Source organism: Hemitrygon akajei, unplaced genomic scaffold (genome assembly GCF_048418815.1).
Source record: "Hemitrygon akajei unplaced genomic scaffold, sHemAka1.3 Scf000105, whole genome shotgun sequence".
NCBI lineage: Eukaryota > Metazoa > Chordata > Chondrichthyes > Myliobatiformes > Dasyatidae > Hemitrygon > Hemitrygon akajei.
In genome coordinates, this window is record NW_027331991.1 from 560363 (window position 1) to 583308 (window position 22946).

Consider the following 22946-nt stretch of genomic DNA (forward strand, 5'->3'; position numbering starts at 1 on the left):
AGGACAGATATCTTTCCGAGCGCAGAATAGATTTATGCACCTCGCGCCAGTTATTACCAACTCAACGCTTTATCATAAATAATGTTTTTATTGATACTTAAGGATTGTGTCCCATCTCCGGCCACTGTGAACACAAAAGCAGCCTGAATCCCAAGCGACGTCATTCTAGTCTTGTCCAATTTAACTCCCAATCAGATTGAGCGGCTTAAAGACTGCAACATAATTGCCTGGCAAGATTAAATGACAAGAGCATCGCATTCCGGAGTTGGTAATGACCTCGGGTTAATTTTGCCTCGTGTAGGCAGAGCAGGGTCTTACGTTGTTGACTGTTGTCCAAGTCTAATCGCAAACTGGAGAACATCTGCAGAAGCTGTAAATCAAAGTAATACCCACACAATCCTAAGGAGCTCAGCAAGCCGGGCAGAATCTATGCAAAAGAGTAAACAGTCAATGTTCCGGGCCGACACACTTCATCAGGGAGATCCCATTTAATAGGATCGGACGTTTCTACTATAATTATATGTATAAGATGATTAGCGGTATTGATCGTGTGGATAACCCGAGGCTTTTTCCCCGGGACAAAATGGCTAATACGCGGGGTATACTTTTAAGGTGCTTGGAAATTGGTACCGAGGGAATGTCAGAGTTCAGTTTTCACACAGAGAGTGTTGGGTGCGTGGAATACACTGCCGGCGGCGGTGATGGAAGCGAATACAATAGGGTGTTTAAGACCCTCTCGGACAGGTACATGGAACTTTGAAAAGTAGAGGTCTATGCACCAGGGAAATCCAAGGCAGTTTCTAGAGTGGGTTTCATGGTGGGCACAACTTGTGGGCCGAAGGGCCTGTAATGGGCTGTAGGTTTCTATGTTCTATGTTTTTTAATTGTAGTGTGGGCGACAGATGTTAGACACCCAGACATGCCTCTCACAACTGCTGGTAATTGTGCAGAGCACTATGCATTGGGTTGTCAGCGGCGCCTTGTCGTTCTGTTAAATTGCCATCAGTAAACCCTTGACGTGCTATCTTGCAAATCGCCCTTATATATTGCAAAAAAAAGTCACTCATTATCACGACCTGATTTCGGAACTGGTAAAATAAGAGAATTACACGGACTACAGGTTGGTACAAGCTCTCCCTGGACGAAAAGTGTTTTATGACAGGTTTCATGCTTTACATTGTCTCCAGTGGCAAATCATATTTCCGTATAGAGGATAGAATAGCATCGGTCTTCGTGTGTTGTGGCGGAATGGAAAAATCCTTCGAGATTTTTGTTCATCGCTCACCGAGAGGGAGGTGTCTGCGAAAGCAACACGTGTACAACATACTCAGGCAAAGCGGGCGGAGCAAACAGGTCAAACTGTGTTTCAACGATGAAGAAGGAAATATTATACACCCAGCCTGAGCGGAATGAAGTTGTCGAGTAGTGTTAGTATTAGGCAGGGTTATACACTGTGTGCGGTTCAACTCCTGTAAAGTCTGAAGCGCGGGTCCGAGTAGTTCAGGAGTTGCAGGGGGTTTGATGGCTGTGGTGACATGAGGGGTTACGTTTGGCAGTTTAAATCGCTCATTCTGATATTCACTCAAAAACCCTTCCGTCACTTTGTCCTTTGGACAATAATAGATGTGTTCAGTTAAAGAAAGAATACCTTAAAATTTCCAGACAAAGACAAATTTCACAAATTTGTCCCATAGCCCGAACTTCAGACGGGATCTGTAGCCCTGTTACGGCGGTGGTGCCAATCGAAATTTTTTTTTGGATATTATGTAACAGGATCGAGTTCTCAATTCGCTTCTTTTTATTTCTCCCCGTTTCCTGTTGCAATACGCAAATTATAGTCGCGTCCTCTTTTTTGAGACCCCTCGACCAGTTCAGAAACGACCCTAAAAATGGGCTCATCTTTCCTTGCATAGATCTTTGTCTTGCTGTTTGTCTCCCTCCTGACCCTCTGCTTCGGTTGCCTGAGCGTTATCAAGCAGGGTCGGGGTGTTTGATTCTGCGTTACAGCTTCTGCGGACATGAAAACTTTGTCCAGACCTGATTCCGGACTGTGCATAGTCTGTCTAGGTGAGGATAGAAACTTTGAAATTCCTCACCTTTCTTTTGTTTGGACCTGGTTTGGACAGTCAGTCTATTTGTTTTCGGAGGTTGGTGTGGCTTGGCAGGAAAGATAAAGGGGGGAGGGGATAAGCATGAAAGAACTGTAGAAATAAAGAAGCAGAACACACAACTACTTATGAAAGAAAGGATAGCATCCTCCGATGAGCCACGCACAAATAAACAAAGTAAAGGGCATGAATCAAAACACGTTATTATATAATCATAATCCCACGTAGGGTCTCCGTCTCCGTTACCAGTTTCTTTATTAAAATATTTAATTTTCTTTATCTCAGTAGGCCCCTCTAGTGCCACCCCCCTTGTATCCAACCACACACGCTACTTGTAAAATGAATCACATATTTACTATATCCACTTTCCAACCAGACTCCATCAGCAGAGGAAGTTGGCGGAACCAGCGCATCTCCAGGGGATTCCTTTACTCGTTCAACCTTCTGGGGCTTCTTTCTCGTTTTATTCTTTACCTTTACAGAGAAAACTCTCCCCGCATTTCTCTCATCAGCTTTACTATCATTTCTCACCATCTTACTTCAATCTACTTACCTGGTTTTCGTCTTTATCTTTACAGCGAACTCTCTCCCCCGCATTCCTATTCAACTTAACTCTTACTATTTTCTATCCTACTTGAATCTACTTACCTGCTCCTGCAAAGGAAGGTCAGTCAGTCTCAAGCACAAGCGTAAATGAAATTGCGTTCCGTTCCCCTGATGAAGTCTTATTTATGTTCCTCAGGCGGATTCAAGAGCGGCTTTGTCCTCAGCACAATTAGTAAATAGTTTTTTGCATATACATTATGAAATATATGAGTTATTTTTACGCATCAACATATGCATACACACACACACACACACACACACACACACACACACACACACACACACACACACACACACACACACACACACACACACACACACACACACACACACACACACACACACACACACACACACACACACACACACACACACACACGTAGAGATTCCACAGATGTGGAGCAGATAGTTTATGAGATGGAGGGAACCGTGATCAGCTCTGTTTTTCGGTCTTGCAATTAGCATGGAGCATTGGGATTGTGCTCAGAATCTCTCAAAGTTGCAGAAAATTTGAATTCAATTTGAATAGAATAAAATCCCTCCTCCCACTTTGCCTGAAAAGGTGGCTCCATAGCGACATGCGGTTGTGCATTTAATTTGGTTCACACGGGACGTTCAGGTCGGTAAACCCACGGTCCGGCCTGTTCCAGGCCAACAGCAACGTGATCACTTTCACTGCCGACTGATACAGACAAGCAATTGATTCGGTTCATTTACAACTGATATTTGTGATTGTTTGACTGTGTCAGCGATCCTGCTCCACGTGATAGGAGAAATGTATGAAGGGATTAAACAATGGCATTGGAGAGCGAGGAACCGGAAATGCAACTGCAGGGGAACGAACAACTCCGGAAAATCTGGGTTTAATATGTTTCGTCTGTCTTCAATGCCGGATATGTCAGATCTCCATTGCCAGTAATTATTCTTCTACATTCTTCAGGGTTTCTGTTCTGTCAGTTTTAATCTCGGAAAACAGTCCAATGAAATGAGTTTTCATTTATTGGCATCACTCTGACACTCGGTAATTTCAAATACTACCCCTACGGATAAACTCAGAGAGTTGGTGCGGGTCTGCATCACGACTGAATGATCTTTTGTTCAAATTGTATAATATTAAATGAGTTTTCATCGCGTAACGACATTTAACCCAACTGGCTGATAACGCATGGCCATAGGCGATTGTGTCAGGCTCATTTTACCGGCTGATCACGCATGTAGAATTAGAAGAGGCGCAGGAAGAGACCTAGAATTTTCCAGAAGCTTCAGCATTTCAAAATTAGTTTCTTAAGCAATACAAAATGAGCCACGACTTTGTCAGGCAGAGTTCTCACATTAGGAACCAAATACAGAAAATAATTAGCCTGAATTTTAAGTCATTAAATCCACCCTTTCTGCAACCTTTCCTTGGGAAACAAAGCGGCAGAACATGTGCAGGAATTTCCGGGAAATTCTGATGTTTCTGGAAACAACTTTTCATAACAACGTTTCAAAAGTGATTTACCAATTCCGGGTTGCACAGTATGTTTCCATAAATCCCGAATTAGACAAAGGGGCAATTTCAACGGTGGGGAGTCGATCAATACATAAAGTGGTTCCACTGTTTGGAACGTTTTACATAAAGTGTTTTTGAATGAAATTATTCGATAATTCTGAATCAACAAGGAAGATTTATTTTGAGTACATTCTGAGTAGATAGAATTAAAGAATACATAATTGAATATTATTTGTTGGATAATTTGTATTGCACATGCTTATTTTAATATAACGGCATTCAATGTCTTCCTGGGACAAGGACAGACGTCTGGATTTCCAGACGTATCGCGCTCTTTCGACAACAGCCTGATGTTGCGTGGGGCATGACGCACTTGAACGAAGTAAATGTGATTGGTTCAGAGGTTGGCATCGAGCTTTGGAGAATGCATGAAGAATTTCACGTTACAGAGAAGCACACAGGAATATCGAATTAAAGTGTTAACGAAAAATCGGTGAAGAAATTGGAGAGTGGTTCAGTATATATTCAGTCTAGCAGAAACATCAGATCGAAGGTCACCTGACTTTTGTCATTTTGGATTTACAGTTCAAACTCTTAAAACAAGGGTTGAAGAATTGAGAAACTGATGCAATGTGTCGTTGAATCATAATAAATTCCATAAGACCAAAGGCCATAGGAGCAGAATTAGGGCATTCTATCAATCGGGCCCGCTCCGACACTCCATTATGACTCATTTATTATCCCTTTAAACACTGTTTCCCTGCCTTCTCCTCATGTCTCTAATCTAGCAAACTCCTCCTTAAATATAAGTAATATCTTAAACTACACAGCCAAAGAATTCTACAGATTCACTGCCCATCTGGCTAAAGAAATGTTTCCCCATCCGTGTTCTAATTGGATGTCCTTCAATTCTGAGGCGTTGATCTCTGGTCCTAGACTCACCCACTGTAGGAAACGCCCTTTCAAAATCCTCTGTACCGAGAGCTTTCAATGTCCGATAGTTTGCCACGAGATCTCCCTTCATACTGCTAAACTCCAGTGCCTACAGACACAACGTTATCAATCCACTGTGATTGTTTTCAATCCAGCTGCTTGCAACACAAGACACGTCAAGCAGGGTCACAGTTCAATACAATTACAACGCGGAAAAAGACAATGAAACCTCGGAATGCATAAACCGGGAGGATAGTTCAGAAACCGGCAGAACAGCTGCTGTCAGTCAAGGGAGGAATTGAATTGAATTGACTTTATTTACAACATCCTTTACATATATCAGGAGTAAAATACTTACGTCTCCGTCTAAATGTGCAATGTGAAATCATAGTAATTTATAATAAATAGAACAGTCAATGTAACATAGAAATACAATCAAATCATCGTGAGTTAATCATTCTGATGGCCTGGTGGAAGAAGCTGTTCCGGAGCCTGTTGGACCGGGCTTTTATGCTGCGGTACCATTTCCTGGATGGCAGCAGCCGGAACAGTTTGTGATTGGGGTGCCTCTGGTCCCCAGTGATCCTATGGACGTTTTTTTACACCTCTCTTTGTAAATGTCCTGAATCATGGAAAGTTCACAACTACAGATGTGCCGGGCTGTCCGCACCACTCTCTGCAGGTTCCTGCGAGTAAGGGAGGTACAGTTCGCATACCAGTTAGTGACGCAGCCAGTCTGGATGCTCTCAATTTTGCCCCTTTAGAAATTTCTTAGGATTTAGGAGCCCATACCAAATTGCCTCAAACGTCTGAGCTAAAATAAGCGCCGTTGTGCCTTTTTCACAACACACCTGGTGTGCACAGACCACGTGAGTTGCTCGGTGATGTGGATGCCGAGGAACTTAAAGCTGTTCACCCTCTGAACCCCAAATCCAATCATGTCAACAGGGATTATCCCGCCTCCATTTCTCCTGTAATCCTCAACCAGCTTCTTTGCTTTTGCAACATTGAGGGTGCGCTAGTTTCCTTGCAACCACTCTGTCAGAGAGATGACTTCTTCCCTGTAGGCCACCTCGTTATTGTTTAAGGCCGATCAATGTAGTGTCCTCGGAAATTTAATCAGCGGGTTAGAGCTGTGGGTACGAAACAGTTGTGGGTATACGGGGGATAAAGGAGGGGGCTTAGTACACAGCCCTAAGGGGCTCATGTGTTGAGAGTCAGAGGGGTGGAGATAATGGAGCCCACTCTTGTGAATTGTAAAGTTATACATTTTAACATTATTGAAATTACAAAACGTAAATTCTTTTAACTTGTTTCTTGTTTTCCTCATGTTCGACATCATTACTGTAAACGGCCGTGCTGCAAACCTGCTATCGCAAAGTTAACTTATATTTACTGTATGAAAATACTCTCAGGCCAATAGGAAATGTGTCCCGATATGTTGTCAGGTTAGAGACAAGTTGGGCCGATGAAGAACTACATCTCATCCGGACTGTAGGATTCGATGTTTGCTGAAACTGAAAAGCTTAAGCCGGACGGAGAAAGGACAATTATTCTCCCAGCAACACACTGGTATAGCTGACAAACCGGAAGTTTAAATAAAGGGAAAACGCCTAACAAGAGGGAAAGAGAATGGACGTCGGGATTGGCAGACACGGCCAGGTCACAAGGAAGGTTTAGAAAATGAACATTTCGACAGTGGCTCTGTGTGTTTTCAATCCCGGATATCAGGGTGATATAATGTGCAAGGTAAAATACATTTTACAGGACGGAAATTACCAAGCAATCCAATTTATAATAGAAAAATATATTTTTTTCTTCTGAAATAAAGGCATAACTGCTGGGAACAGCAACACTTTCAGGCAGTTCAATTCACTAATATGCTTGCAGAGCAGTTTTTTTATTTCGAAATTTGTAAATTATTTGATCCTATCATCTGCGTGGAACAGACCTAAAACATTTCAAAACTAAAGTAGCCGGCGAGAGCAGAAGAGCTTTCAGTTGTTCTCTAAATTTGGTCTGGGTTACTCCGTAGATAAATGCATTCGTGCAGCTGCTGAAATTCTGAATCACAGAACCCCAAAACTGTGCCTGAAAAAGCCGAATGGACATTTCCAGGTCTGTGTAGAGGCAATGAAGACCAGAGTGGTTGTCGCCCAACAGAGAAGGAAACTCCCCGACAGGCTGAAGAGCAGAATGATGGATTGTCTCCGACTCTCCATCTCCGGATCTCGCTGTTTCCCGCAATTTCCCCGTCCCTTCAGCCCCTTTCGGACTCTGCTCGCCGCCAGTATCTGTCTGACGGTCAGAGCATTCAGGGTCAAAATGAGGAAGAAAGGAAGTAGCGGATTCAACAGACGGTCCACCCAATAAAACCACTCATACGATCCCGAGAAAAGAAGTACTGACCTATTCAAACAGACCCAGTTACCCCTCACCAACAAGGCTGCTCCTTCCATGTATACGAAATAAAATGGTATGTTTTTTAAACAGAAACCGATCGATATTGCGCCAATCACCAAACCCGCAATTTTGGGGATGCAGTGTTTTGTTTTAAAATTGGCCGAGCAAATGGCCACAAAGCGATCGAAATTGAAAGCGACAGTAAACCACACGGAACAGTCAACGGCCACGTGACACAGGACGTAGTGGACAAGGCAGAACGGAGCGGTATACAGGACTCTGTATAGTCTGTATGCTCGACCCATCTGGTAGAACAGGACCTCGAGAATCACCACCATTAGATCCGCCGCAGCCATCGCCACCAGGTAGCGTGTGACACATTTGGAGAGACCGCAGTTTCCTCGGCTAAGAATGATCATTGGCCGCAAGGTTAACTGCAGTGAGACACAAAAGACCAAAAATAAGAATAAAGAAAATCAAAAGCAATTTTTGTAGAAATACAGCAGTCATTTGTTCGATTGAGGTAAAATCCATCGTTCATCTCTGCTGGACGTTATCAGTGGAAGTAAAAAAATACTTTGTTTGAACACGTGACCGCAGCATAAAGCGTTTTGCAGGAGCGCACGATCACATTAATCTCTTCACGTTCACGGATACAGCAGCTATGAGTGGAGTCCAAGAATGGTGGATCACAGAAACGGGTCCTTCTTTCCAATATCTCCATGCCGACCGACATGGCCACCTGATACAGTTGTTCGTGATTGATTCTGATTCGACAAACTGTCCACCTGTACTTCAAATATTGTTAACGACTCTGTAACGCCCATTTCCTTTCTCAGGCTGTTCAATACACAGAGCAACTTCTATGTGAGGAAACGTCGCTCGGAATCCAGCTACTTTACGGCCCTCAATAAAATGCCACTCGGCCGAACCTCTCCCTGTAACTCAACCCCGAGAGTCCCTGCAGCATCTTTGTGAATATTGTCTGGACTCTTTTCAGCGGACTTCTGCCTTTCCTATAACAGGACGACCAAGACAGTTCACAGAACTCCAAGCGCGGTATCTCCAAGGAGAGGGGGAGTGTAATTGAAGTGCGCATCTGCGCTTCTTTCCGAAAGTCTGAGTTACTATTCGATTGCAAGGTCAGATTCTGAAAACAAGAGCTGGCACCCCAGCAACCTTCCGTCTATTTTATTTCACTGCTTCGGGGGCAAACCATTGCTCTGAGCAAAACATTTTTACACGGTTTGGAATGTGCACGGCACTTTAAATGTTTTTTTAATCTCTAATATGCATGTCAAACAATGAAAAAATACAGCACAAAACAACACAGGTAAACGCTGTCAGGAAGTCACGTCTGACAGGGAGTATGCCAAAGTGAAATGTTTTGAATGAAAGGCGTTGGTGGTTTCTGTCTTTATTGTTCCCATCTTTGACAGTGTTGGAACCTGAAACAATGGCAATGCAAATACGTTGAAGCTCTAAAATTTTCGAATGTAAATGTGGTATGTTTAATATTTAGCACAGTTATGGATTATATTCAGTAATATAGTTAATTTCACAATTATATTAACAAAGATTTTAAAAATATATTTACAGAGTGACCCATTTCAGTTATGGCGCAGCTGCGTACACGCGCATCTGCGAGGGAACAGTGCTCACACCGAGGTACACAGATAAGAATTTGGTGACTGGAAAAACTTGGGAATTGTCCAAGGGTAGAAAATGGATCGTCCTTTAATTGAACAGCGCTGGGAGGGGAAATTAGAAGGGGAAAAGATGAGTTCACCTTTAAGAAAGAGGGAAGAGAATTTTTTGGTGGAAATTGGTAAATTTCCAGTTGGGCGCTAGACGCTGGAAGATGCGTGCGGGAGTGTTGGAGGAGCGACAAGAGTCTCTGGATCACAGCCGTGGCGGCGCATCGTTTATGGTGAAGTGGAATCCTACCGCACTGCCGCACCATTGGAATCCCTGTCTTTAGACGAGTCTCTTTCACCCTTCCCTAACAAGCCGGACTCGGTGACGAAGCACACGACACTACTGATTTGCTGTAAAGCCTCATTTGTTTCATAAATGTCCTTTATGGATGGAGAATATTGGCCTTTATCTGGATCTTATGTGACTGTAGACACAGAAATGCTGTGAACTGTCATGTTAATCCTCTGATCGGGAAAATTAGAGGGGCGGTAATAATATCAAAATTGCCTGTGATGCTCAGTCTCCGTGAACCAGAGCAAGAAAAGGGAGCAGAATTTCACAAGTTGAAATCAAAGCTATTTGCTGTGAGTTTGAACGTTTATGTACTGCTCACGTGACAGGGTTGGATGGAATGAGGTCCGCTAATGACGGGAGGTTTTCATAGACGTGGACTGTGTGTGTTGTGTCGTTACAGTTCGAGGTCTCAGGCCACAAATGAGAAGACTACAGGCAGTTCCAGTGACAAGTCTGCATGGCCCAGGTTAAAATATTAACAGGGCGCAGGAGACTGAGAGGAACGAGACGGCATTTTAGGAATTTTTAATGAACACCGATTAAAATCACATCAGCAGTAGCTGAGAGCGGCGGGAGGTCTCTGCTTCCGTATAAGTAATCGAAAGGCACTTACCCGGGATACCGACAATTACAATCACTGTGTAGCAAATAGCCCTGTCTTCAAACATTGTTAATCCAAGGCTGTTAGTATTTACAGTTCTGTTCGGAATGTTCCCAATTTCTAAGTGTCATAAAAGCTGTAAATAGCCAGTAAATGAACTCAAGTCAGTTATAACAAAGCCCAGAGAGCAAATTTATTTTGCACCTACTGGGTAAAACTCTTCACGGATCACACGTTGTTGAGAGTCTACCGCGTCTGGATGTTTCCGTCCTCAATGTAGCTGAAGCACAGAATGACATTCTTTTATAGCTAATCGGTTACCAATGTTGAAAACAACTGGTTCATTGACTGGTGCTAATTACTGCTAATTAGCAATTATTTCTCTGCTCCAGCGAACCGTAATGCCGATGGTGAAATAACACGCCTTATTTCGTTGAACTGAACGCAACACCATTCTTAAAGCCTCAAGAGATGGCTGACGCTTGGACTGCAACACTGAGTTGTTGTCAAACTACTCCGTGTAATGGCAGGACATTATCTGCGCTTCGCTGGTGACGACAGTAGTCTGTAATCCTTTGGGTGAGTCCACCTCATCAGCGCTCTCACATTGCGAGTGGAGTCTCTGTCTTGTTATTTCGCTATGATGATTCACCTTTAATATGATTCACTCTCCGGTGATTTTTTTTTTCTGGATATGATACATTAACATTAATATTGTTTTTTTTCTGACGCAAACCCTCACTGTTTACACTGTTACCGGAGTCAGTCGCAAACACAGATGTTGGCGAGTATGCGGCGCGAAATGCAAACCAATGACCCCAGCATTACAGGCATTGCCCGCTGCTGTACCAGACAGAGAAAAACAGAAAATATTGTATCAACACCGGTTTTAATGCAAAAAAGTACCAATGTCGATATTACAGAGTCACCGGGTGATTTTCGAAGTTGAATTTCAGAAAGAAGTTGATTCAGGGAGAAAGTCCGCATTAAGCTGCTAAAAGTACGTATGTAAGTGTGCACCACTTAAATATCTTATCACGAGTATGTATAAAATTTCCTACTCGTGCTGTGGATTTTGAAACGGTAAAGTGACGGACAAAGCCGCTGTTGAATCCGCCTGAGGAACAGTTAGATACTGAAATACTGTTTCACTTCGCTGTAGGAATACAATGGGCTGATAAGGCTGCCATTCACTGTCCTGTGGGGTACGAACACAACCATCAACACGTTTCTTCCTGGTGTGAATACCGGTATAAAAGAAAATACTTTCTGCCATCTGTAGGTTTTATTTCGATTCTTCTCATGGCTGAACATAAAAACGCCCGTGTCCTTGGCATTACCTTCGCAGTGCCGTGCAGAAATAAATGCAGGACCGACAAGTAGGGCCACATCATCACATAAAGCCATATTGAAAACCATTATTAGCACACACTCGCTCAGACGAATACACACACACACAGACGTGAACACAAACGCATAGACTCAGCATCCACATACACACACAAACACACACACACACACACACACACACAATACACACGCGCAAGCACACACACGCACACATCACACATACTCTCTCTGTCTGTCTCTCTCTCTCTCTCTCACACACACACACTCACACACACACACACACACACACACACACACATACACACACACACACACACACACACACACACACACACACACACACACACACACACACACACACACACACACACACACACACATGAAAGTCAGTACATATATTAAATTATTTGTCGATCTCCCAGTTCATGGCTTTCTCCTCCCAATTGAACGCGTTGAACACGATATTTCACGGTGCAGTCGGCATTTCGATTAAGGTATTGAAGAAACAAAAGCGACATTGAAACACCTGCAAGGCCATGTTGTAGAAACAAGGATTATTCACAGCAGAATGGAAGAAGAAGAACAATAAATTGGGAGAACAGAGTAACAGGCCAGTCTGCCAGAGAGAGGAAAGGATTGAGCATGCAGTTGACCACAAGGTGAAAATGAAGAGAGGGTTAATATGCAGTTGACATAAAATGCAGAATTAGTGAGAGAGTACGACAGCAGTGCAGAGACAATCGACAAACGGGAGACACTCAGTCGGATAATATAAGAGTGTGGGTTACATTCTCCACCTGCCTGTCGCCGGTAGAGTGTGGAGGGGTGGTTCATTCTGTACCCACCAGTCTCCGGTGCAATGTGACAGTGTGGGGGTCATTTTATAGATATCAGTCCCTGGTACAGACTGAGAGTGCGCGGTTCTTTAGTTCTCACTCTCAGGTTCATTGTGAGAGTGTGCATTTCATATTGTACAGACCAGTCTCTGTCACAGTGTGAGAGTGTGGGTTTCATTCTGTATCTGTCAGTCTCTGCTACAGTGTGAGAGTCTGAGTTTCATTCTGTATCTGTCATTCTCTGTTACTATGTGAGAGTGTGGGTTTCATTTTCCATTTATCTGCCTCGGATCCACCGTTAAGTGTGCCTTCTCAGTCCTGTACCTGATGCAGTCTGAACGCGTGTATTTTTTCTCCTTTTTTCTCGCTGTCCCTCAAACCTAGAAAATAATCTTAAAATAGATTCTGTATTCCATGAGCTATTTTTAGAGCACGAGTCTCCTGAAGTCGGTTTTTGTTATGATTGTGAGATGGACAGTGCACCGATGAATAATGACGGCTGTATCGAGCAGGACATTCAGCGTCGTAGAGTCATATGGCAAACAGACCATTCGGCCCGACATTATTTTGCACGCTATTTGTTATTCAACCACATAGAACCAATTGAGCAGCACGTGATTTGTAACTTACTGTGGTTTGGCAAAACAACCTCTTAAATGTTGAATGAAAATAATAAAGTTAAATAAATTCATTAATTTATATAAATAAGTGGGTAATTAAATTAATAATTTGCTCGAAATAAGAGCAACCGAGGTACAGCGTTGCAGGTTCCAGCATCATTTATGTGAACACATTTCCTCTCAGCAATTCTAAATTGCTACCTTCACCGTGTATCTGCTCTGTTATGTTTGCCGATTCTGTCACATATTTCTCAATGTGCACCAGACCATTAGTCCACTCGAGTTATATCCCACTCATAAGTAATATAATATGCATTTCGATTTTCTTATGATAACCTCAGACTTGTCTGCAAATGTCTGCATTTTCCATTGATAAAATTGTGTCTACGTTGTTCTGTGCAGCACCGAGAGAGTTTGTGAATAGGAATGCGAGGGAAGGTAAATTTTCACATTTGGGATAACCCAAAATTCCACATTGGAGCATCCGGTTAATTGATGAAATCCTGAAAGTTTGGCGTTTTACTGGTTACGTCACAGCTCAGCCGGGAATGTTCCGCTCGTCATTTACATGGTGGACGGAAGAGTTTGTTCCTGTGTTGCAAGACACCGTGTTACACTCACCAGTGCAGAAGAACGAGATGAATGGAGGGGAATGAACAGCTGTTGATTAATAGATTGATATTACAAGGTGAACACATCACATGGACATGTTGGGATCCTGGGAACAGTGCAGCATGGGAACAAGCCCTTTGACTCACTACTTCTACTCTGAACAAGATACCGAGTGAGAGAAAACTCTGGTGTCTGTACACGACCCATCTCCCTTCATTCACTGCCTACACGTGTGCATGAGTCTCACGTCCCTTCCTGTAACCTGTTCATGTCCTCGCCTGGTTCTGGGGTCCGAGCCCGAGTCAAGTCCCAGTTTCCGGGTCCTTGTCCAGTCTCTGGCTCGGAGTCCCAGGCTAGGCTCCCACTTCCCAGTTCCATTATCCTGGTTCCCTATCCTAGTTGCGTCCTAGCCCAGGCCCGGAATCCTTGTCTCGTCTGGGGCCTTTGTCGTGTCCAGTGTCATTTCTTCCTTCCTTCCCCTGCTTCCTTCTCACGCCTAGTCCTGTTCCTGGTAGTTCAGAGTCTGTGTCTTGCTTTTGGGGTCACTCCCAGCCCCACTCCCCCCCATATGACACAGCAAGAGGATCAGGAGTTTAAAAAGGTACAAAGAGCCGAGGAATCTGAAGAGTTTGGGAAATATCGAGTGATGTAGGCACGGAATCGGATTGTAATTAATAATGGTAAATCTGTGGTCCCTAATTGGGAAAGAAATCAAGTGATGTATTCGGACCATGGCAATTGTGGGCATCATGGTTCAGATAGATCTATGGAATACTTGAAGAATCTATGTTGGTGGTCGAAATTGCGAGGAGATGTACAACATTATAGTAAGAATTGTTTGGTTTGTGCCCGCTGAGAACCCCGATAAATCGGCTGGAGAAGCAAAATGACTAAACGGCTCATGGGTCCCGGTCTTACCCTATGTTCTGAGAATAGCCCTCAGCACAGAAGCATCCTCTTCTGCATTTATACCTTTTATGTTGACGATCGGGAGAAAAATGAAAGGGTTAGATTTATCGAAGACCGAGTATGATACATTGGAATGAACAATAGCAAACAGCAAATAATTGACTCTTTTAAGGAGGCCCATTATGATGCCGCCCATAACACGTGACGGAAGAAACGGCAGAGCGAAGCTTGTTTCGAGGTGCGAGCAAAACCGCGGGCGTTTAAAATATGACAGAAGGTTATGATGTCACTACATCAGACGAGCCCCTTTACCCCTTCCAGATTAGTCGGGACAGAGCCAGTCCATCAGTATATCGAATTCAGACCGTTCCATATAAGTTCGGTTGGTATCATATGAACCAACTCAAACTCATTGGAGATAGTCAATGTCCTCCAGTAACTGAGTTCCAGAAAACCTATTGTCAATGGGATGCTCTGCTCCGAGATGAGATTATCCTCTTGGATTTACTTTTCAGGCAATCGACGGTGATGGAGCAGTTGCCCCCTCAGTGAGTTGGGCGACTACTTCCATTTTGTACCCGGAGGATCGAGACAGTTCACATCTCTGCACTCGCCGGAGCCAAAGCGGAGACACTGGAAGAGAGAAACAAATGAGGACGTGTTTGTTGCGTGGACTTTTGGAAATAAAGTGGGCGATAATTTATCTGATATGAATGGATTTTAACAAGGCGTTAGATTTATCCATGGTAGGACCATTCATAATGTCAGAAGGTTTCGTATGCAGGGAAAGTTCACTGATGGATTCTGACCTGACGCCCACAGAAGACTGAGGATAGTTGTCGATGGAGCGTTTTCTTCCTGGATTTTGGTGACAGGTGTCCTGCAGAGATCAGTTCTGAGACCGCCGGCTTTTCGTGTTTTTATGAACGATTTGGATGACGAGGTGGTAGGGTGGTTTATTGTGTTTTCAATGATGTGGAGGTTGGTGGAATTATGGATTGTATAGAAGGTAGTCACAGATTACAACAGGACAGTGACAGGACGCAGAGCAGCGCTGAGCGGTTACAGATGGAGTTCAACCCGGAAAGGTACGGAGTGTTTCAGTTTGGAAAGATGGATTTGAAGGCAGTAGTGATATTTTCTAGTGTCAACCTAGGGCCGCACGTCAGTGTGAGTTCCACACTGGAAACAGAGTGGTGAGACTCTCTCCAATAAGCCGAGGGCCGCTCATCGATACGAGAACCACGATCGGCACGAAGCGGTGCACCGCAGGAGCAGAAGGAAGTGTGATTGACAGGTGAGCTTCAACACATCCGCTGTTCTGCACATTCAAATAGTGACGCTCGAAAGGTAATATACCTGACAGTAAATCAGGAGGGAAAAAAAGACAACTTAATCACAAATAACAGCACAGCCTGGAAACCTGCAGATTGTTAATAGATTTCACTTGCTACTTTTGTTCAAAGAGAGAATGGATGGAGAAATAGTGGTAGTATTGTGGCAGGGTGGAGAATATCTTTAAAGTTAAACAGACTACATCGTACCTAACGGATATGTGGTGGTCAAGTCATTCACTGGCAGAGGTCAGATTCCTGCCAAACGGCCCGTGTCTGCGCTGGAAAACATTGTTCTTCAAACTGTCCACAACCCTCGCTAATTTCCCTAGGACACGCTCCCTTTCTGATCACAGGCCTCTGGAATATCGCTGTGGATCTTTTACAGTGTTTAGAGGAATATGTGCCGTGTATTTTATTTTAACACATGTCAGCTGTCACTGTGATTTCCATTACTCAAACCCCCGGAATGACTGGAACGAACGAACGAAAAGATAAATGAATGTTCCCCTTTAATAAAGAGGTTATCTCCATTTCAGCCGCCAGCTCCTTCCCACAACTTCAGAAGCGAATGTGTACGGTCAAATATTACAAGATAAAATGACTTCAAGATGAATGCCTGTTTAAAGCAACAAAGATACAAAAAGTATCATATTTGAATAGCTGAAGCCAGGTATCATGGAAAATAACATGAAAAATCCACATCATGTGTTCTTCTAATGTAAATGGATTGTAATATCCCTTGAGGAATCAAACTCGTGACACGGCAGCAGTGAGTAAAATAGTTTAACGTAAGTGCTTGTGCAGTTGGTTGTCTCTAATATCCCTAACGTGATAGCCACGCTAATTGCCTCAATGCAATTGCTCTCTCCTCAATAAAAGTCTGCTAAACCGATCACCAGTCCATCTGAGCAGCTGAAACGCTCCGTACAACTGAACGCTGCTTCTGACGGAATATGGGATATCCGGCGATTTACTACATCGCGGCCGTTTTCTATCCCACACTTGTAGCGGTTGGTGTCCCCGGTAAGATGCCGGAGCTGGTTACTTCATGTATGGTGCCCTCGTTACTTTGCTGCGGTATCCGCACTGTTACTGAGCACAGATGCTACCGTCGGCTGAAACGTGTTTCCGGAATGGAGGATTCAGGCATCTAATGGTTTTATTTTCAATTTCCATATATCGTTTCCTTCTTTTGTCAATTACGTTGGTGCCGATATTGAAATTGTTTCATAATTTCACCTCGCTGGGCTTTCTGAAGTGATGCTGGTATCTGCTTTTCTAGGTCCGAGTCTCTATCAGTGCAGACACTTCGATCTTATAACAACGTGGCAGCTTATTTAAATGATGGTCCAGTCTATTTTCGACACGTAGGTCTGTTCTTCTGTAAGTCATTAAATGAGAACGCGTACTTTGCATCTCCTTGATCCCACTTTGTCACCGCTACAAATAATCCCGTCAGCTCTTTCACCTCTACTAATGGAAATGGTGTTGTTTACAGGAGCGATCGACTGCTCACCGGTACGTGAGTCGTGGAACTCGGATGCCTCGCTCTAAACTGTGGGAAGTTCGCCAATCCACTGACACTCACATCCGTCATTGTCCTCCAGCCGGAGTGCAGCGACCGAGACCGCACACACTGGATTCCCGCTTTCCACTTCCAAACAGACCACACCCACCATAGCATCGGTAGAATTGGGGCAGTCAGGAAACTGACAGTATTTCTATCTTGTTTCCAAATTTCTTGCAGTTAATTTAACGGCGATTGTGATCCTATCTCGGGGAAAATGCGGACTCTCCAAATGCATCACCCGTTACCTGGTTGGAATGGCAACAGCGGATCTGATGGTGGTTTTCGTTGGTGCTTTAGTGGAACAGACCAACAATATCTACATTTATTCCAGATCCCTGCTCATCACTCCTGTATGCGTTCTGACGCTTGTATTCGGGATGGTAACGACGGACTGTTCTGTTTGGTTCACGGTCAGTTTTACCTTCGATCGCTTCATCGCAATATGTTGCCGAAAGCTGCGGGAGCGATACTGCACCGAGAGAACAGCAACGGTGGTTATCGTGACCGTGGTTATAGTGAGCTGCGGGAGATGTGTCCCGGGTTACTTTGCCCTTGAACCTTACGTCATCATTGACAACACGCCGTGGCGGTGCACAGCCACATATGAATACATCACTTCACCCGTGTGGAAAGGATACGAATTACTGGACAGTATTTTAAAACCATTGGTACCAATCGGTTTAATCCTGATGTTTAACGGGTTAACCGTAAGACATATCATTGTGGCAAATAGAGTCCGCAGAAGGCTTCGGCACAGCAGCGACAATCAGAAAGATGCTGAGGTGGAAAAACGCAGAAAATCGATGATTTTGTTGTTTTCTATATCAGCTAATTTCATATTATTTTGGATGCCCTATGTAGCCCATTCCCTGAAATGGCAAGCAGAAAACTATTTTTACCAGGACAGATATTTGAGTTCCCCGGTATACATCCTACAGCAATTTGGGTTCATGTTACAAATTCTCAGCATGTGCACCAATACTTGTATCTATACACTGACACAGAGGAAATTCCGAGAAGAGCTGAGGAATGGAATGAAGTATGTGTTTACATTAAATGGCTATCTGTGTAGATAACGCCCGTGTCTAATGGCAATTCAGCAGAGTTTTCAAATAAAGCCATTTTACAATGAACCGGTTTGGCAAATATGTCATAAATTCAAACAATCATATGCCTTGTCATCCGGAAATTGCAGAATTCCCGGAAGATTGGTTGCTTCATACAGTTCAGGTAGGTAGCAATACAAAGGCTCAATGCTGCTGGTGTGATTGTTACATTGGTTGAAGTATGTTCCAAACTATCACAGAGTCTCGACTGTCACAAGGACAGGGATGGCTTCAGGACTTAACTGATTTTAGATGTTTCAAAATGGACAGGGCCGGATAACAGAGTGTAATGGGAGTGCGATGGGGAACCAGGGATAGTATCGCAGCTGCAGAAAGGGAGGACAACGTGGAGAGTTCGTTTGTTAATAGAGTGTGAAACGAACACAAAAACATGATCACCCCATTTGGAGCATGCTATTCCGATCCGGATGCGGGTCTTGGACATTTGCCGTGTTATTGGCATGGGTAACTTAAGCTTCCATAATATTCTTTAGCCCCTCCCCAGGGTAAAAATTTTAAGTATGGGATAATATCTCAGTTTTGTCCAGGAAGAATTCATGTCACTATATGTCGACAGGCGCACTTGCGAACAGTCCGTACCGGATTTAATGTTAGAAAAGGAAACGTGTCAGGTGACAGATCTATTGGTGGGTCAGCATTTCAGAACGATAGGACAGAACTCCCCTCCTTTTACCTTGTCCAGGGAAAAGACCTGAAAGTATGGAGTGTGTTCAGTTGGGGGTCTGGGAATTATGGTGCTACCAGGCAGGAGATCAGGAACGTACATTGGGAAATGATGCACTCGGGGTATTGCGCAACAGATATGTGGAGATTGTTTAGGGAGCACTTACACGGCGTTCAGTATAGGCTTGTCTCAGTGACGCAGGGAAAGGATGACAGTGTAAAGTAACCCTGGGAGACAAGAAAGTTGGAACAACACGTCAAGAGGAAGAAAGAACGATACTTACAGAACAGGAAGAAAGGATCGGGTAAGGCTATAGTGAGTCACAATGCAGACAGGAAGGAATTTAACAATGTACTTAAAGGAGTGATGGGGGATTTGAGAAATCCTTGACGAGTTGCAATGTGAAGAACAGGAGGAGACTGGAGAGAGTGTGGGCAGATCAGATGTAAAAAAGGAAAACGTGTCTGGACTCCAAGGAGGCGGTGAAGCTCCTCACTGAATACATTGATCAATGTGAACACAGCGTATAAAGGAAGATATGCTCGAATATGCCGATGCTGAAATGAGGATTGGCTGGAAACTTAGAAAACATTATGATGGATAATTCTCCGATGCCGGAAGAGATATAGTCCAGGTAATTTTGGAAAGCGAGCAAATATTGCTGAGCTATTGGACAGGATATGTGTGTCTTCGCTGGCAACAGAAGTAGAACTAGATGATTGGAGGGTGGAAAATGTTGTTCATTTGTTGACGAAAAATAACAGGGATACTTCTTGGAAATATAGACCAGGGAGTCTTACATCAGTAGTGGGTAAACTACTGGAGAGGATTATTGAAGAGGGAACTTCTGAGTATTTGGAGAAACGTAGGCTGGTTACGGAGAGAAATGTTGTCCTTAATGATCCAGATTGATTTATTTGAAAAACTGAAAATAAAGCTAACAGATGAACCAGGACAGTCGATATGGGTGCATTAATTTTGGTCAGGCGTTTAATCAGTTCCCCATATTAGAATCATTCTGAAAGTCAGGAGGCATTGGATCCAGGGAAACCTGTTTGCGTTGATTCAGAATTGTCTTCCTAACAGAAGGCAGTGGATGTCGTAGACAGAGTGAATTCTGGCTGGAAGACAAATGGCAGCAGTGTTCCGCATGGAGAGTCGAAACTTCGGTACACTTTACAACTCTATTACGCCTCGGCAGTTACAGTGCTGCAAGAAATAGGGCTGAGGAAATAATCGATTTAATCTGATCACACCGCAGCAACTGGATAATTAATGGAATTAGGGCTGTTGAAGTAAGCAAATCGCTGAGCGATTGACTAGACCTGCGCGTTTCCTAAACTGACCTGTCATTTACATATTACAGGGCAAATGCTACAATGACTTCAAAGCATCTTTTCCAATGGAGCCCTACAACTTAAAACCAGAATTTCAAACTGATCAGCAGCAGCTTCTGGTGCTTATTAAAAGAACCAGCCTTCCAAAATGCCAATTCCAAATTCCCAATTCAAGTACACACCAATTTATCCCAATATCAATTTACCCCTGAATCGTGGTTTTATCGCATCGAGTGTAGATACGCTCATAGTTCGATCCATTTAATCCTGAATCCACATGGCCGATGTGGAATCCGTGTCTCTCTCCGAAATCAATTATAAATGAAACATACAAAACTACACAAAGTAAAATGCAGCGAAGGAATAACAAACACCCGTGCTCACACAAAGACATCGCAGGCAATTGGAGAATATGGAATAAACAACTTCAAACGCTTCCATCTTCTCACGCAGAGAAACAGGATTTTCTCAGCCCGTCAGGTTAGTGAGGAATTATGGCCTATTCCCATCGACCTGACCCGGACCGTGGCCATCCATATCCCTCTCATCCGTGTACTTCCCCAATAATCTCTTAAACGTTGAAATCGGAATCTCCATTAGCACTTGCGTTGGCAGCACTGTCTACACTCTGTCGACCCTCTGAGTGAAGAAGTTTCCCCTCACGTTTCCCTTAAACATTTCACATTTCACCCTTCAACCATGATCTCCAGTTGTATTCTCGCTCAACATCAGTGGAGAAAGCCCGTTTGCATTTATACTCTCTATACGCCTCATAATGTCACATACCTCTATCAAATCTCCCCTCAGTCTTCTACCCGCTCGGGAATAAAGTGCTGACACATGTAATCTTTCCTTTTAATTCTAAACATTCAGTACCGGCAATAGCCGTGTAATTTTTTTCTTCATTTTTTCAATCTTATTTGCATCTTTCCTGTAGGTAGTTGAGCTCAACAGCACACAATATTCCAATTCGGGCCCCAATAAAGCCTTAAACCACAGCAACGTAACGTCCCAACTCCTGTACTCCATACTTTGGTCTAGGAAGGCGAAAGTGCGAATAGCTTTACGACCCTGTCTAACTGTGCTGCAACTTTCATTGAATTATGGACCTGCATTCCCAGATTCGTTTGTTCTATCGTACTCCTCAGTGCCCTATTTCTCATTGTGTCAGACCGACCCTGGCTGGTCCTCCCAAAGTGCAAAATCCAACACTGGTTTACGTTAACTCCGATCCACTATTTTTCAGTCAATTTTCCCAGCTGGTCCAGATCCCGCTTTATGCTCCGGTACTCCTTCCCGCCGTTGACTACACCCGTAATGTTGTTGTCATCGGCAAATTTGCTCATCAAGTTCACAACATTATTATCCAGATCATTGATATAGATTAAGAATAACAACGGCTACATCGAAGATCCCTGGGACACTCCACTTATCACAGGTCCCCAGTCAGACAGACAACCATCCATTACCACACTCTCGCTTCCCCAACATTGCCTATGGCGAATCCATCTTATTACCTCATTGTGAAAGACAAGCGACTGAACCTTCCCGAACATCCTCCCATACGGAACCTTCAGAAACTGATTGCTGAAGTCCCTGTTAGACGGCATCCACTGCCTTGCCACCACACCATTCCTGCTAACTACCTCGTAAAACTCTTAGAGATTGGTTAGACATGACCTCCTACGCACTGGCCCATAATGAACATCCCTAATGTTCCTGTTTGTCCAGTTACTTCCCTTCATACCCCATGACCAGCGTAGTCTGAACACCGAGAAAAATTCATCATTACATAATACTTGGCGAGTCCCTTCCAAGCAAAGCTATCGAGATCATCCAGCGGTCGGCACTGATATTTATGGCCTATTGTTCTTTAAATTCTCCTGCACTTTATTATCAGATGCATTGAGAGTCGTCTGGAAAAGCAAGGCGTCATAGCTTTAAATAATTAATCGACTTGCTTAACTATAGCAAGATACGGTACGCTCGATCGAGCACAGAACATAGAATATTACAGGACAGTACAGGAGGTTCTGATAGGCTTTCAACTAATGTAAGTTCGATCTGACACATCCCCCCTGCATCTCAATCAGAATGAAAGGTGTCAAAGGTACATTTAAAAAATCAGAACCAGAGTTAATATCACAGACAAACGTCGCTAAATTGTTAACTTTACGGTAGCAGTACAATGAAATACAGGATAAATAAATATAGAGAAAGCAAAACTGAGATACAGGTGGCAGCGGGGAAAAAAGCTGTTCCTGAATCGCTGAGCCTGAGCTTTCAGGCTTCTGTATCTCCTTCCCGATGGTAACACTGTGTAGAGGGCACGTCCTGTTAGTAGGCAATGTCAATGATGGACGCCACTGTGACAAGAATCATCCCTTGTAACAATGATCAATGAGATACAGAGAATCTGTATTTAACAACAAGAGTTTGTTATTATTTT